This window comes from Canis aureus, chromosome 13 (genome assembly GCF_053574225.1).
Source record: "Canis aureus isolate CA01 chromosome 13, VMU_Caureus_v.1.0, whole genome shotgun sequence".
Lineage (NCBI taxonomy): Eukaryota > Metazoa > Chordata > Mammalia > Carnivora > Canidae > Canis > Canis aureus.
The window spans coordinates 55942730-55959829 of NC_135623.1; the positions used below are offsets into that span (position 1 = coordinate 55942730).

Sequence of the window (17100 nt, forward strand, 5' to 3'; positions counted from 1 at the left end):
CACAAGATGTCACGGATTGAGATCTGGGCACTTGTAACAAAGCCTGGTTAGGACACTAAAAAGTGGAAGCTCCAAGAAGTGATAAAAAAAAATATTGTGGGGGGATCCCTGGGTGGCGCAGCAGTTTGGCGCCTGCCTTTGGCCCAGGGCGAGATCCTGGAGACCCAGGATCGAATCCCACATCGGGCTCCCGGTGCATGGACCCTGCTTCTCCCTCTGCCTATGTCTCTGCCTCTCTCTCTCTCTCTGTGACTATCATAAATAAATAAAAAATTAAAAAAAAATATTGTGGTAACTGATGAAAAAAACAGACAAAATGCTCCGTGTTTTCTAACCCCTAATAAAAAGAAACATTTTATTTTAATTTTTTAAAGATTTTATGTATTTATTCATGAGAGACACATGGAGAGAAGCAGAGACACGGGCAGAGGGAGAAGCAGGTTCCCTGCAGGGAGCCCCATGCGGGACTTGATCCCGGGACCTGAACCAAAGGTAGACACTCAACCACTGAGCCACCCAGGTGCCCCAAGAGACATTTTAAATGCAATTTCTCCCAAACTCCTAGGAGAAAACTTAAATTATTTCTCTGCCCCTGAAGTTGGAAATCTTACCATGTCTTTAAGATATAAATATTCCAGGAGATAACCAAAACAATGCCCATAGAGATTGAGGGGAAAAAAAGAGGGAGGAGGCTTTTTATAATATAAACTTTTAGAAATGATAAGGACAGCAGGGCTGTGTGTAGGGAAGTAGGAGATGTGTAAAAAGGCATGAAGAATGAGAGTACTTTTTTGTTAAGGAAAAATAAAATAATTTGTCCTGAAATGAGACAGGTTGTTTAGAAAGTGAGAACTTAGGACAAATTCTAAATGAAAAGAAAGTTGTAGAAGTTTTGTGAAGGAGAATCTTTGGAAAAGAATTTTATGCAGGGTCAGGAATTGACTAAACACAGAATAAACATATTTTGAAAGCACACTGGTATAAGATTGGGATTAGGTTTTCCTCTCTTTCAAAAAGACAAAGTTTTCTTGAATTGTGGGTCCGTGCTTGATAAGAAATTATAAACAAAGTTGTTGTTTTTTTTAATTTGCCCAGAAAAATAAAGTTTCTGTTTTAGCTTTACCAGATCTATATGAAACTCTCATCAGATCTTTAACTATGTCCATTTTAAAGTCTTTTATTATTATTATTTAAAGATTTTATTTATTTGAGAGAGAGAGAGCATGTGCGGCAGCGGGGAGAGGTAGAGGGACAGGGAGCCTTATGTGGGGCTTAATGGGGAACTTGATCCCAGGACTCTGATACCATGACCTGAGCAGAAGGCAGACGTAACCGGCTGAGCCACCCAGGCACCTCAAGTCTCTTATTATTTATAGAGTTACTGTTTTACTCTTGGCAAAAAAGTGTTCCTGCCAAAGAGCTTCATTTTCCAGGAGATTCATGGAAAAAACTTTGAAAAGCACAGGTTTTTGATAACTCAGATCAATTTGCCTTCACATCGGAAGGACAATGATAAGCCTTTCAAGCGTCCCCCAAGGCCACCTGCAGAGCCCCATAATATGTCATGCCCCCAATAGCTGGGGACCTCTCCCTGTTCTCCTTCTCTGTATCAGTGATGTGGGTCCACTGCACTGAGGATATAATGTTAACCTGTGAAGACTGTCTCTGTTGCGAGGCATCCTGCAGGATTTGCCAGAGCATCTACAAGGGAGAGGACGGACAATGAACCCATAGAAAGTTCAGGGCCCTGGCTTATCAGTCAAGTACTTGGGTGCTATCTGCTTGGGTAAGACAAAAGGTATTCCTGTGGTGGTCACTGATAAAATATGGGCATACCTATGCCCCGCCAATGCAGTTGCAAACTTTCCTAAGTTTCTTAGGGTATTGGCATCCTTTTACCCCTCACCTGGTTTAATTGCTTTGGCCCTTTATAGATTGGTAAAAGAAAAAAAAGGGAGCCTATGGGACTGGTTCTCAAAGGAAAGCAAAGATTTGAACAAGCCAAGGTAGCTGTTAAACAGATTCAGGCCTTGGGCATTCTTGTACAGGGATAACCACGTGAATCGGAGGCAGCCAGTTACCAAGAAGGGTTTGGATGGGGCTGTGGCAACCGCAAGAGCACAAACGAGTACTGCTGGTTTCAGGTCATCATTATGGAAAGGAGCTGAGACGTGCATAGTGTTTTAGAACGACAGCTGTTGCTCCCTACTATGCCTTACAGCAAGTAGAAGACATAACTGAAGTGATCCCAGTAACTATTCCCACTCGGTATCCTACAGTGGGGTCGGGAAAAGATACATTCCAAAAGCCAAAGTCAGGCAGTGCCAGACCCAAGCTATAGCCAAATGGCATGTGTCTGTGCAACAATGTAGTACTTGACAAACAGCCCCCTTAGTGAGGAGCTGCATTCCATTCTTGGCTCTGTAACTTACGTCACTGCTGAAGAACACCCATTAACTGAGGTAGCAGAGCCTCCGCAGCTGCCATCTTTTGTACAGGAAGGAGACAGACCAATCCCTGAGGGTGCCTGGTACACTGATGGCTCAGCCAGGGGTAAACCTTGCACCTGGATGGCCACTGCCATCCAACCCTCAACTGGAAATATCTGGATAGAGTCTGGCAGTGGACATAGAGTACAATGGCTTGAGTTTTGAGCAGCATGAATGGTGCTACTCCATGAGCCTGACCCCATTGTTATATGTACAAATAGATGGACTGTTTACAAAGACTTGACTGTGTGGCTTCTCCAGTGGAAGGCCCAGGACTGGATGATGGCAGGGCACCCACTCTAGAGCAATGGCACGTAGAAGGACATACCCTAGCACATACGAGACACGAACATCACTATTGATCATGTAGATGCACACACAGCATGCACCCCACCTGCTAATAGATGAGTTGGCCCACATCTGCCTCCTGGAAGATATGATAACAGAAGGCATTGCAACCTAGTAACACAAGAAGATGTGACACTGAGGACAACAGACCTTGTGGGCCATTGCTAATAACGAGGGCTTACTGTGGCATTACGAAGACACTGTAACCGTCTGCTAACAATGCTCAACCTGTGCCCAGGAACAACCACGACCTTTGTAGAGTGACACTAGACAGATAACAAGAGAGTGGCACCCCGTTCAGAGATGGCAGATTGACTACATTGATTCCCTGTCCCTCTCCATTGGCTTCTTTATACTTTGATATGTACTGACACTTATTCAGACAGGACTCCTGCAAGCCTACCCCAGTAAACATGCTAACTACAAAGCTACCATCCTCAGTCTGGAATAGCTGTGTGCTGCTTATGGGGTACCACCGACATTGGCAGTGACCAAGGCTCCCACTGGACAGGACATGAAGCACAAGAGTGGGCCAGCACTCAAAGCATCCATTGGCATTTCCATCTACCGTATAATCCCACTGCAGCTGGGTTGATAGAATGCATGAAACGACTGTTGAAACAATTGGAACAAGGAATTCACTCACTGGCCTATTGGACAAGCTGCCTATTAATAAGACATTAAAAGAACAGGTACATTCTCATCAGTCCAGTGCCTATACTCTACTCACTCAAGGACCTGCTGTCCCCCTTAGAATACACATAGAGAGCATGCAGGAAGGATGTTCTCTGCTGCAAGTAGAGGCACAGGGTAACCTTTTATTGTCCTTGCCATAGGAGGTGGGGCAAGATGGCAGAAGAGTAGGGTCCCCAAGTCACCTGTCCCCACCAACTTATTGTCCTTGCCACAAGATCCATCTAACAGGGAAAATATAATTAAATGGCTCTGGAAATGACAAAGAAGTCCATGACTGTTTGGGTTTTTGGCCTGATGGGGAATCGGAATAGAACAGGACTAATCATCACCACATTTCTTCACCCCACTCCATTGAAGACAATGAGGATATACAACCCCAGGTCTCATTAAAAAAAAAAGGACATAGTCATCTTATGGGGCATTGTTATACTCCCACTACCCTTTTCAGCTTTGCCTCACTGTGTAAAGAAGGGAGGCCAATGATTGGTTACTATAAACCTGGAGCTCAACCACAGTCAGGTGGTGTGATCCCAGAATAACATCACCTCCTGCATTTTATTAGACAATCATGACTTGTCTTTTGTGGTGCCTACCAAACAGCTTACATTTGCCTTTAGATTCTGTATGGGACACCCATTCCCCCATTAGGTCCTGACCATGGTTTCTATGCAGAGTAAGACCAGCTGTTGGATGTGCAGTGAATTTTCCCATCAGTGCTACAGGCCTCCTCTGGCAAATCTACATTGCCAACCTTGGCACTTGGAGATGCTTCTACACTTGGTATAACCCCTCCTTGCTCTTACCTGGACCGATGCATGTCCCCCAGGTATCCAGGCTCCCCCTCCCCAAAGATGTAAAGAGGAAAATTTTCCGATTGGTAGAAGAGCAGGTAAATAAAGACTACCAATAGAATATGCCATTTAGGATGGCCTAGGATACTTAACTGCAACCCAGGTACAAATTATGATAGTGGCCTCATCATGTGTAGAGTAGCAAAACAGGGCCATAAATGCTACAGGTCATAATGTGGGGTGGATAGCCATACAACAATGCAATCACACTATATTATTACTGCTGATATCTGGCTAAGGAGACAAAAGGTGCCTTCCCTTCTCCGTGGGGATGGTTATGGGCATGTGGTACCCATGGCTAGCTTTACTTATTTCATAACTGAGCTAACACTGCATCTGGGGGGCACTCCTATGTACCAGACTATCTACTCACCTACTTAGAGGAGAAATCTATCAGTTGGGATGTGGTCAGGCCCTAACACAGAACTAAAAGAACATCTTGGTGTTTCTGTCCCCTCTCTATTTTCTTCCCTTTTGCGGCCACCATTAATGTAGAGTGGCAGGTAGAGGCTCTAGCCAAACACACAGTTGCCACCTTTAATTTCACCTGTAATGCAATCACCCTCCTTATTGAGGAGAGTGCCCAAATAAGACGGGTAATTCTGCAAAATAGAGTGGCTCTTGATGTGTTAATTGCAGAACAAGGAGGGACACGTGCTCTCATCAAGACAGCATGCTGGGGATCCCTGGGTGGTGCAGCGGTTTGGTGCCTGCCTTTGGCCCAGGGCGTGATCCTGGAGACCCGGGATCGAGTCCCACGTCGGGCTCCCGGTGCATGGAGCCTGCTTCTCCCTCTGCCTGTGTCTCTGCCTCTCTCTGTGTGACTATCATAAATAAATAAATAAATAAATAAATAAATAAATAAATAAAATAAAAGACAGAATGCTGTGTATATATACTGACTATTCCCACAGCATTTTCCAAGCCAGAGCTAATGTAAACACACACATTAAATGTATTGATTCCCTGACTACTGACCCTGATAGAACGCAGTTAAATCACCTGCCTTCTCTCTGGCAAAATATTTTCTATAGTTTTTTAGCCATTTGTGTTTTCCTATTATTTGGATGTTGTGGCTTGTACTGCTGCTGTGAGATTCGGTTGAAGTGCACCTTGCCAAACTGGCCCCAGGGATGTTTTGGAAGAGGGGTATGTAGAGAATGTACAGGCCATGCAGGGTATGCTGGTATGGAGAGTATGGTACATGCTGGAAGGTTGGTTTGTACAAGCACACCTTGAATGCCCCCAGTAACCATTATCTTGAGAATATACAGATCCCACCCTTCCTCTATATTCCCATCAAGTAGGACATGTAGAAAAAACATGTTCAGGGGATCCCTGGGTATCTCAGCGGTTTGGTGCCTGCCTTTGGCCCAGGGCGCGATCCTGGAGTCCCGGGATCGAGTCCCACGTGGGGCTCCCAGCATGGAGCCTGCTTCTCCCTCCTCCTGTGTCTCTTCCTCTGTCTCTCTGTCTCTCTCTCTCTATGATGAATGAATATATAAATTTAAAAAATTAAAAAGAAAAAACATGTTCAGTATTTGAGGTCAGGGGCTTCAGTGGTGGCCAAACTGTAGCATCTCTTTGGTAATGAAGAATGTCTGGGGGTGCCTGGCTGTCTCTGTTGGTAGAACATGAGAATCCTGATCTTGGGGTTGTGAATTTGAGCTCTACATTAGGTGTAGAGATTACTTTAAAAATTAAAAAAAAAAAAAAAGAATATCTGGATGACAAGCCTTGATCTCCTTGGAACACTGGTCATGCAAGAAGGGAAGAGGCTCCAGATAGTTGCTAGGGTAGTTGCTACACATTCAAAGTTTGCTGCATATAGATTCCAGCAGCAAATGCTTTGTCTAGCCTGCTGCTCCTGGACTCTGTGTGTAAGTCTCCCCACTAAACCTACGTCTCATCTGCTGCTTCTGTGTCTTTTTTTGGTCTTGCTGGGCCATCATCCATCCTTGGCTTAGAGTCTGTGGGAGTACGGGCACACAGCTGGTAACTCATTCTTCACAGGCTACCCTTTCACTGCACCAGATACTATCATTATCATTGCTTAGTGTTCTAAGGCAGATCTCAGCTGAGACAGATAACCACAAACTGGGAACACGGTAGGTTCTTGCTCTCCTTGTTATACTTGATCATGGGGTCAATGCAGTTGCTAGCAAAAGTGCTATGGAAATTTTCAGTTTGAGTTAATAGTGTCTTAAACTTCTGAAGCCCTTCTGAAACCCTCACCTCTTAGCCATGAATGGCTTTATTCAACTATGAGAAAAATATTAGATTTTCTACAGTGCTGGAACAGAACCCAGGCATATTTCTTAAGACTCTTTTGGTTATAAGTGAAAGAATGCCAAAAGTAGCTTAGTCTTTTTTTAAAAGATCTTATTTATTTATTCATGAGAGACAGAGAGAGAGAGAGAGAGAGAGAGTGAGGCAGAGACACAGGCAGAGGGAGAAGCAGGCCCCATGCAGGGAGCCTGATGTGGGACACGATCCCAGGTCTCCAGGATCATGCCCTGGGCCAAAGGCAGGTGCTCAACTGCTGAGCTACCCAGGGATCCCAAAAGTAGCTTAGTCTTAACATTAGATTTATTGGATAGTTACTTGAGTAGCTCACAGAGCTGAAGAAAAAACGGGTGGGGGGCAAAATCAACAAAGGATTCTGAGACGGTGGTAGAGTAGGAAACACCAGGAATCTGTTTCCCTGTCCAGAGAACAATTATGTTCGTAGGATTTGTCTGATGCAACTATTTTGGAACTCTGGAGTCTATTGAAGGCTTAAAGACTTGGTTGGTAAATCGTGGTCAAGTTCAGCTCTTAGCACTCTGGAGGCCACCTGTCCTCCACCTCCAGTCCCATGGCAGGCAGCTGTGCTTGTGCTTGGGAGCAGTATGCACATGGCTTTTGGGAGCCAGAGTGGGCAAAAAGGACTTTGTCCTCCAAGCATCAGTGATCTGTGCTCTAATTGCTGATGCTGCTCTAATCTTAGAGATGTAGACAAAGAGGCAGGCTTCGGTTGTTGTATCTTCCCTCATTGTTGTAAGCCCCTCTAGCTCCAACTGAAGTAACTTCTAGGAAATTTAAAGGGCCGGTGCCCTACCCTCCTTCATTTTTTTCCCCCCTTTTACGAGCTAGACATTAAAGAGTAGAACCTTCAAAAACAGCAACTAATGTGAGAGAAACACATGCCCAGGGAAGGGTGTAGGCTCAGAAAAGAACTGATAAGACTTTAAATTTACATCTCAGGCTGATTCTTGGCACAGAGACAGCCTACAACAATAAAAAAAAACAAAAAACAAAACAAAACAAAAAAAAACACCAAAACCAAAAACAACAACAAAAAACCCCAGCAAACCCTGGGGAAGGAAGAGAATGTGATTTCCAGAGTTAACGCATTATTGATTCAAATGTCCAATTTTCAGCCACAACAACAAAAATCATAAGGCATACAAAGAAATAAGAAAGTGTGCCAATTTAAAGGAAAGAAATAGATCAACAGAAATTGTTCCTGAAAAAAAGCTGATGGCAAATCCATGAGACAAAGATTTCAAAACAACTGTTGTAAAGATGCTCAAAGAACTAATAAAAAAGGCATAGAGAAACTTAAGAAAAGGATGTCTGAACGAAATGGAAATAAAACAAAGAGATAGAAAAACTAAAAGGAAACAAATGAAATTCTGGAATGGAAAAGTACAATAACTGAAATAAAAAATTCACTAGAAGCATTCAAAGGCAGAGTTGAGAGGCCAGAAGAATCAGTGAACTTGAAGATAGGGTAATGGAAATTATTGTGTCTGAAAAACAGAAAGAAAAAAGATTGAGAAAAATGAATAGGACTTAAGGGACCTGTGGGACCCCCACAAGCAGACCAATGTACACATTATAAGAGTTTCAGAGAGAGGGGAAGTCTTGAAAGAGAAAAAGGGGCAAAGAGAATATTTGAAGAAATAATAACTGAGAACTTCCCAAATTTGGTAAAAGACATAAGCATAAACATTTAAGAAACTCAGCGGACTCCAATATAAACTCAAAAAGACTCACACCAATACACATTACACCAAGCTTTTCCAAGACAGAGACAAAGAAAATCTTGAAAGCAGCAAGAAAAGTTGCTAGTCACATACAAGGGATTCTCAGTAAGATTATCAGCAGGTTTCTCACTAGAAACTTTGGGGAAGGGGCACCTGGGTGGCTCAATTGTTTGGGTGGCCAGCTTTTGGTTTTGGCTCAGGTCGTATTCTCAGGATCTTGAGATTGAGCCCCATGTCAGCTCTGCACTCAGCAGGGAGTCTGCTCGAAATTCTCTCTCTCTGTCTCTGCTCTACCTCTCCCCCATGCATGCACATGTGCACACACACATTCTCTCTTTAAAATAAATAAATCTTAAAAAAAAAAAAAAAAGAACTTTGGAGGCTAGGAGGTAGTGAGTTGATACATTCAAAAAGGTAAAAATGAAAAAAAAAAAAGGAATAAATGTCAACCAAGAATCCTGTATCAGGCAAAACCATCCTTCGAAAGTGAGGGAGAAATTAAGACATTCCCAGATAAACAAAAATGGAGGGAATTAATTACCATTAGACCTGCTCTGCAAAAAATGCTAAAGGGAGTCCTGTAGGTTGAAGTGAAAGGACACTAGACAACAACTTGAAACTGTATGAAGTAAAGCTAAATACATGTTAAGGTAAATACATGGGCAATTATAAAAGCTAGCATTATTTTAACAATAGTTTGTAATTTCACTTTTTGCTTTCTATATGATAAGGGGTTAATAGATGCAAAAAAATTATCAGTCTAAAAACTAGTGTTGTTATAATTTTGGTTTCTAACTTCACATTTGTTTTCTGCATAACTGAAGAGACCAATGTATTGATTGATTTAAAGTTTTTTTTTTTTAGATTTCATTTATTTTTTTGAGAAAAAGAATAAGAGAGAGACAGAGCGCAAGTGGGGAAAGGGGCAGAAGGAGAGGCAGACTCCCCACTGAGCAGGGAGTCTGATGTGGGGCTGGATCCCAGGACCCCAGGATCATGACATGAGCTAAAGGCAGGTGCCTAATCGACTGAGGCACCCAGGTACCCTGAGACTAATGCATTTAAAAGAATTTTAGCTTATGTTTTGGGGCACGCAATGTATAGAGATGTAATTTTGTGACATCAATAGCTATAAGGGTGGGGATGAAGCTGTAAAGGAGCAGAATTTTTCGTATGTTGTTGAAGTTAAGGTGACAGAAATTCAAATTAGAATGTTTTAACTTTAGGATATTGTGTAATCCCCATGGTGACCACAAAGAAAATAGTTGCAGAGTATACATAAAATGAAATGAAGAAAAAATTAGGATATTTTACTACAAAAAATAAACACAAAAAAAGTAATGTAGAAAATGAAGGACAAAAACACCTATAAGATATGAAAACAGGGATCCCTGGGTGGCGCAGGGGTTTGGCGCCTGCCTTTGGCCCAGGGCGCGATCCTGGAGACCCGGGATCGAATCCCACATCGGGCTTCCGGTGCATGGAGCCTGCTTCTCCCTCTGCCTGTGTCTCTGCCTCTCTCTCTCTGTGACTATCATAAATTAAAAAAAAAAAAGAAAAAAAAAGAAAAAGAAGTGTTTAAAAAAAAAAGATATGAAAACAAAGAGCAAAATGACATAAGTACCTTTTCAGTAATTTTTTTTTTTAAAGATTTTATTTATTTATTGAGACAGAGAGGGAGAAGCAGGCTCCATGCAGGGAGCCTGATGTGGGACTCGATCCCAGGTCCCCAGGCTGCAGGCGGCGCCAAACCCCTGCACCACCGGGGCTGCCCACCGTTTCAGTAATTATACGTAAATGGGTTCAGTTTTCCAATCAAGACAAAGGTTAAGAGATTAATAAAACATAATCAGTCAAACCAACTAACCAACCAAACAAATAAACATACACATGATCAACTATATGTTATCTACAAGTCACTCACTTTAGGAGAAAATATTTTCAAATCATATATATAATAAAGAATTAATATCCAGAATATATAGGGAATTCCTACAACTTAATAAATATAACAAAAAATAAACAATGATTCAAAAATGGCAAAGGACTTGAATAGACACTTCTTCAAAAAGATATGCAAATGGCCAAAAAAGCCCATGAAAAGATGTTCAACATTACTCATCATTAGGGAAATGCAAAGCAAACTACATTGAGATACCATTTCACACCTGTTAGGCTGACTATCAAAAAGCTGAGGAAATAACAGTGTTGCAAGGATGTGGAGAAATTATAATCCTTGTGCACTAATAGTTGGTGGGAATGTAAAATGGTACAGCTGCTATAGAAAACAGCATGGTGGTTCCTTTAAAAACTAGAAGTAGAATTACCAGATACTCCAGCAATTCCACTTTTAAAAAAATGTTTTATTTATTTATTCATGAGAGACATAGAGAGAGGCACAGGGAGGAGAAGCCAGCTCCATGCAAGGAGCCCAATGTGGGACTCGATCCTGGGATTCTGGTATCACGCCCTGAACCAAAGGCAGATGCTCAACCACTGAGCCACCCAGGCGTCCCGCAATTCCACTTTTGAGTATATTCCCAAAAGAATTGAAAGCAGGGTCTCAAAGAGATATTTGTACACCCATGTTAATAGCAACATTATTCACAATAGCCAAAAAGTGGAAGCAACCTAAGTGTCCTTCAACAGATGAATGGATAAACAAAATGTGGTATATACATACAATGGAATATTACTCAGTCTTAAAAAGGAAGGAAATTCTGGCATATGTACAATATGGATAAACCTTGGGGACATAATTCCAAGTGAAATAAGCCAGCCACAAAAAGATAAGTACTCTCTATTTCCACTTATATGAAGTATAGAGAGTAGTCAAAAATCATAGAGACAGAAAGTAGAATGATGGTTGCCCAGGGCTGGGAGGCAGGAAGGAATGGAGAGGTATTCTTTCATGGGTGTAGCCTTTTACTTCTACAAGGTGAAAAGAGCTCGAAGGTGGATGGTAGTGATGGTAGCACAACATTATGATGTTGTCTAATACCAGTGAATTGCACACTTAAAAATGGTTAAGATGGTAGATTTTATATTATGTATATTTTACCACAATAGAAACAATTTGGGGGAGAAAAAGGAATGAAGTGCTGACATGTTACAACATGGATGAACTTGAAAATATCATGCCAAGTGAAATAATCCAGTCACAAAAGGGCAAATATTATGATTCCACTTACATGAAGTACCTAAGTAGTCAAATTCATAAAGATAGTAGAATAGAGGCTTCCTGGGGCTTAGAGGGAAAGGTGGTAATGGGAAGTTGTTTAATGGGTACAGAATTTCAGTTAGGGAAGATGAGAATGTTCTGGGGATGAATGGTGATGATGGTTGCACAACAAGGTGAATACACTTAATACCATTCAACTGCACACTTAAAAACTATGTTATGTATGTTTTACTCACACACAAAAGTTCACCACTCTCTAGGCATGAACCCACTGGCAGCTCCAAACTAGAGACTTACTTAGGTCCTCTTCTCCCTAATTATAGGAGAGAAGGGAAAGCCCCTTGCAGGCTTTCCTTTGAATGCCTGTCGGTTACCTCTGGTATCCTTGCAGGACATCCCTTGCCTTAGTTAGGGAAGCAGACTTGAAAACAATTTTATTTAAAAAAAATTTTTTTTTTTTAAATTCATAGAGACACACACACAGAGAGAGGCAGAGACACAGGCAGAGGGAGAAGCAGGCTCCATGCAGAGAGCCTGACGCGGGACTCGATCCAAGGTCTCCAGGATCATACCCTGAGCTGCAGGCAGCGCTAAACCGCTGCGCCACCAGGGCTGCCCTGAAAACAATTTTAAAACAGTGTGAGAGAACAGTAAAAATGTCTGGAAAAGGCAAAATCCACACAGCCAGAAAGCAAACTGATGGTTGCCAGAGACTGGGGAAGGGGGAATGGGCAGTGAGTGTTAATGGGGATGGGGGTGTCTTTTTGGTGTGATGAAAATGTTCTAAAGTTAGATACTGGGCAGCCTGGGTGGCTCAGCGGTTTAGCACCTCCTTCAGCCCAGGGCCTGATCCTGGAGACCTGGGATCAAGTCCCACATCAGGCTCCATGCATGGAGCCTGCTTCTCCCTCTGCCTGTGTCTCTGCCTCTGTCTCTCATGAATAAATAAATAAAATCTTTAAAAAAATAAAGTTAGATACTGGCAAAGGTCATATGGTCTTTTTTTCCCCTTAAGATTTATTTATTTATTTGAGAGAGAGAGAGAGAGAGAGAGAGAGTAAAAGAGCACATGCACCAGTGCGGGCACATGTACAAGTGGGAGGAGGGGCAAAGGGAGAGAGAGAGAGAGAGAGAGAGAGAGAGAGAGAGAGAGAATCAGAATCCCCAAGCAGACTCCCTGCTGAGTGGGGAGCCCAACATGAGGGTTAATCCCAGGACCCTGAGATCATGACCTGAGCTAGAATCAAGAATTGGGGACTCAACCAACTGAGCCACCCAGGTGCTCAGGTGTTTTTAAACCATTGAACGGTATGCTTTGAATGGGTGAATTTTATGGTTTATCTTCATTATACCTCAATCATATATCAATAAAGCTATTATTAAAAAAAAACAATTAAAACTAAAATAAAAAGAAAAGCTAGAACCAGGTGCAACTCTGGGTTCTTGGAGATTCTAATGGGTCTCAAGGCCACCAGGACTTATTATTTTATCCTTCTGTCCTTTACCCTGTTGGTAGGGAACATGGCTTCTGACAGCTTGAGATTTACATTCTTCCTGCATGTGACCCAAAAGGCAAGAGTGAACTTCCTCCCTAAAATTTCAGTAGAAAATTCTGGGTAGGGACTTGGAATGACTTTGTTTGATTCACCTGTGCATCCTGGTCTGTCACTGAAATGGGGTGGATGGTGGGGTTGGGGATGATCAACCCAGCCTGGGTTACATGGGTTCCTCTGGGGGCAGGGGGCCTGAGGCTGTTGCCAGGAAGTGTTGAATAGCACAGGACAAACACAACAGCTATTATCCAAAGGCAAAAATTCTCCTGTAGATGCTCATTTGATTTTGGTTAGAACTCTGAGGATTTCTTCATGTAAGCTCCAAAGGCTTAAATATATGATTGGGTTCCATTTTAATGTGTATGAATTAACTCTGTCCCTACGCTACAGTGCACCTTAATTATGTCTTAATTACTTCTGGGTCACTGGCACATAGTCTAAGTCTTTCAAAATGTTTACTTTAAAATGTGTTGGTATTCCTTTTTACCTCTAGTATCTATTTTTTTTTTTGAAAGATATCTGTTTTAATGTCCTTAACTCAGAAGAAGCAATTACAATATCTAGAGACTGGACTTGTGCTTTAAAAGGCACCCACAGTAGATCTGTGTTAGTTCCCCTGGAGGCAAGGTAATGACTTCGTCGTTGACTCATCAGCTGTTAAAATGTAGCAGTCCCACCAGTGTCTAAACTTGGAGTGGGGGATCTTGTGTCAGTTCTGCTGGGTCAGGGCCGAAGAAGAGGATGGAAGGAGGATTTGATTGTTCATTTATAGGCATCCAATACAACTTAGATCCTGTTATGGGTGGAATTATGTCAATAAAATTTGTATGTTGAAATCCTAACCCGCAGGACCTCAGAATGTGACCTTATTCAGAGAGCGGGTCTTTACAGATGATATCAAGTTAATGAATCGTTAGATCAAATTTGGAGACAAACATTCACACAGTGAGAATGCCATGTAAAGTTGAAGCGGAGATCAGGGTGATGGTTCTGTATAGGTCAAGAACACGAAAGGTTTCCAACAAACCACCAGAAACTAGGGGACAGATATGGAACAGATTCTTCCCCAGAGTCCAGAGAGGGAGGCAACTCTGCTAACACCTTGTCTCAGACTTCTAGTCTGCAGGAGTGTGAGAAAATAAATTAGTTGTTTTAGCCATCTGGCCTGTGGTCCTTTGATATGGTATCCCTAGCAAACTAATATAGTCCTTTGTAACATGGTGCAAATTTAAGTAACATCCCCAGGGATGGAGAAGATAACTCTCCCTTTGCCTCCTTGACCTAGAAGCGTGCCTCTCTGCCTGGTTTAGGCTGTACATCTTTACCTCCTCCAGCCTTACTCCCCTCCTATTTTACCTTCCAGTCCTAATCCCCTTTGGCCTACCCTGTAATCCCACTGTTAGACTCTGACATCTCTTCTGGATCCTCCCTTATTACCAATCCCCACAGTAACCCACCCTGTGTCACATCCTAATAGATTAAAGTGTAATTTGGAAGTCATCCTATTCCTGGTGTGGGCTGAATGCAGGTTTTCTAACACACTCCCGGAAGACACTTAACGGAAGAACTCCTTGAAGGAGCAGTGATGGGATGACATTCCCAAAGCCACAGTGAGCAAGATTTAACCCCAAGTGAGAGAGTACTTCATGTCACAGCCACTATCACTCCTTTGCAAAAACCATAGTGGGGCCAACGAAGCCACCTCTCTGGGATTTTTGGATAATTTTTTTCTTCTCCTGGCTTTGATTTACTTATTATGGGAGTAAAAACAAATGGCTTAAACACAGGACTTGAGATAAGAAAGATCTGGGTTCTAGAGGTAGCTATGGCACATTCTGTTCATGTGACCTTGTGGAAGCTCCTTAACCTCCGTGAGCTTCATCCATAAAAGAGAAATAATAATTTATATGTCCAGGGATAGTTATGTGGATACAATAAGATAATAATAATTATTGAAAGTTTTGAAAACTAGCACATCTGTACATGATACCATGCTGCATGAGCCATCTCATTTAAAAATGCTTTCAAGGATCTAGGTATACAGTAAAAGCTTCTAGTATGGCAGTATAGGAGAGTTGCTGGAAACATTTCTCTCCCCTATTCAGATGTTGCAAATAAAAGCCTCATATATCAAATCTACTTGGTTAAGAAGGACAAATTATAACAAAATGTAAGGATTTGTTCAATTTTTTAATACTCTAATTGTGTTGTGTCTTATATTTCTTGAAATAAAAATGAGTCTCTGTTGGAAATATTTCAGTTCCAATCAATTTTTATATAGTTGCACTTTGTAGTGGATTGTGCCTGTGTACATATATGCATCCAGACCTTAATTCAAGTAATTCACTCAACGTTACTCTACATCAGTGCTTCTCAACCAGAGACAATTTTTCCCACTAGGGAACATTTGGAAATGTCCGGAGACATTTTTGGTTGTCGGGACAGCACAGTCTCTCACAACAAAGAACTATCATACCTGAAATGTTAAGAAAGCTGAGGTTGAGAAACCCTTTCTCCTCCCGCCACCCTCTCTCTCTAACATATTTATATAAAACAAATATATAAAAAGGATTTATATACAACACATATAACAAATATGTAGAGATTTTAAAAATATAAATACATATGACATGCAAATGTACAGTCATCAAAGAAACAGAGTGAAAATGAGCTACATGGTTAAAAAGAACTTTTCCAAAGAAAATGCTGATGAGGAGGGGAGGTGGTAAGGTTGGACTGTGTGTCAGAAGAGTGTGTCTGTGGAGGCTGGAGATGATCAGGACAGTCAGGTTCCTGAGCCAGTCAGCCAACTCGCCAATCCCTCTGCCAAGAGCATAGCCCAGTTCTGCCTCAGCCGAGTGACCCATCTGTGAGCCTTGGCCACTGGAGACAAAAGTGTTGCTATCTCTTGGTGGAGCTGGGCACAATTGCAGAGAAATACACACTAGCATTTTTGTTAGGAGTTGGCAAGTTCACAATTAGCCCAATTGTTTCAGAAAGTGTGCGAGTGCACTATTGCTTCATGTCATTAATGTCTGCAGTGTGCTAGGAATAAAAGGATGGCTGGGGGAGGGGCACATAAGTTTTAATTATTCAAATACATGCAGAATTATACAGCCTTAAAGACTCCATTTCTGAGGCTCCTTCCTGCATCGACACAATGCGTTAGCTTCTACCAAGTACACAGAACAACTCCCTTGCTTTGAATTAGGAATTGAAAAGAGGTCCATTAATTCTTTTGGGCTACCAGGTGATCATCTGGTCATTCCTGCTGTGGGGGGAAAAAGAAAGGAAGAAAGAAAGAAAAGGAAAATATCAAGAACGACAAGACTGGACTGCTAAAATTCTCTTGGTCTATACCACCTCTTTATTTTATTTTTTTAAGATTTTATTTATTTATTCATGAGAGACACACAGAGAGAGAGAGAGAGACAGAGACACAGGCAGACGGAGAAGCAGGTTCCATGCAGGGAGCCCGACGTGGGACTTGATCCCAGGTCTCCAGGATCAGGCCCTGGGCTGAAGGCGGCTCCAAACTGCTGAGCCACCTGGGCTGCCCTACACCACCTCTTTAAAAAAAGTTTTTTTTTTTTTTTTTATTACATTGCATCATCTCAGAGGCTGTCTCTCAGTATAAGTCCTACAATTTGTGCAGACATGTTTATCAACTGCTATTGTCATTGCTTTCTCTCTTTCGTCTTCTCTCTCTTTTTTTTTTTTAGCTAAAATAAATATTCGGGGCCCTATTGTCCCAGTATCAAAAGACTCACTTTGTGACGGGTTAAGCTGTTATATCTTCAGAGAAGGATAATAATGTTGGGCCACGAAGATGCTGTCTTGTATTGAGTTTCCAGGTCAAGCAGTGAATTGAAGTAGAACGCTGCTTAGTCCTGTGTAGTAACCAGCAAATATTTAATAAGTGATTACTGGTACTCAGCATGGTGTTAGGTG

General features: G+C 42.0%; 1 long non-coding RNA gene across 3 annotated transcripts in view; it reads right to left on the reverse strand.

The window, feature by feature from the left end:
- The window catches only part of LOC144282544 (uncharacterized), an 85518-nt gene that overhangs the window by 10960 nt on the left and 57458 nt on the right, over positions 1-17100 (reverse strand). For all 3 annotated transcript variants that reach the window (XR_013351005.1, XR_013351007.1, XR_013351004.1), the window contains one exon: positions 16920-17039. This is a non-coding gene — a long non-coding RNA (uncharacterized LOC144282544). The remainder of the gene's footprint in view (positions 1-16919; positions 17040-17100) is intronic.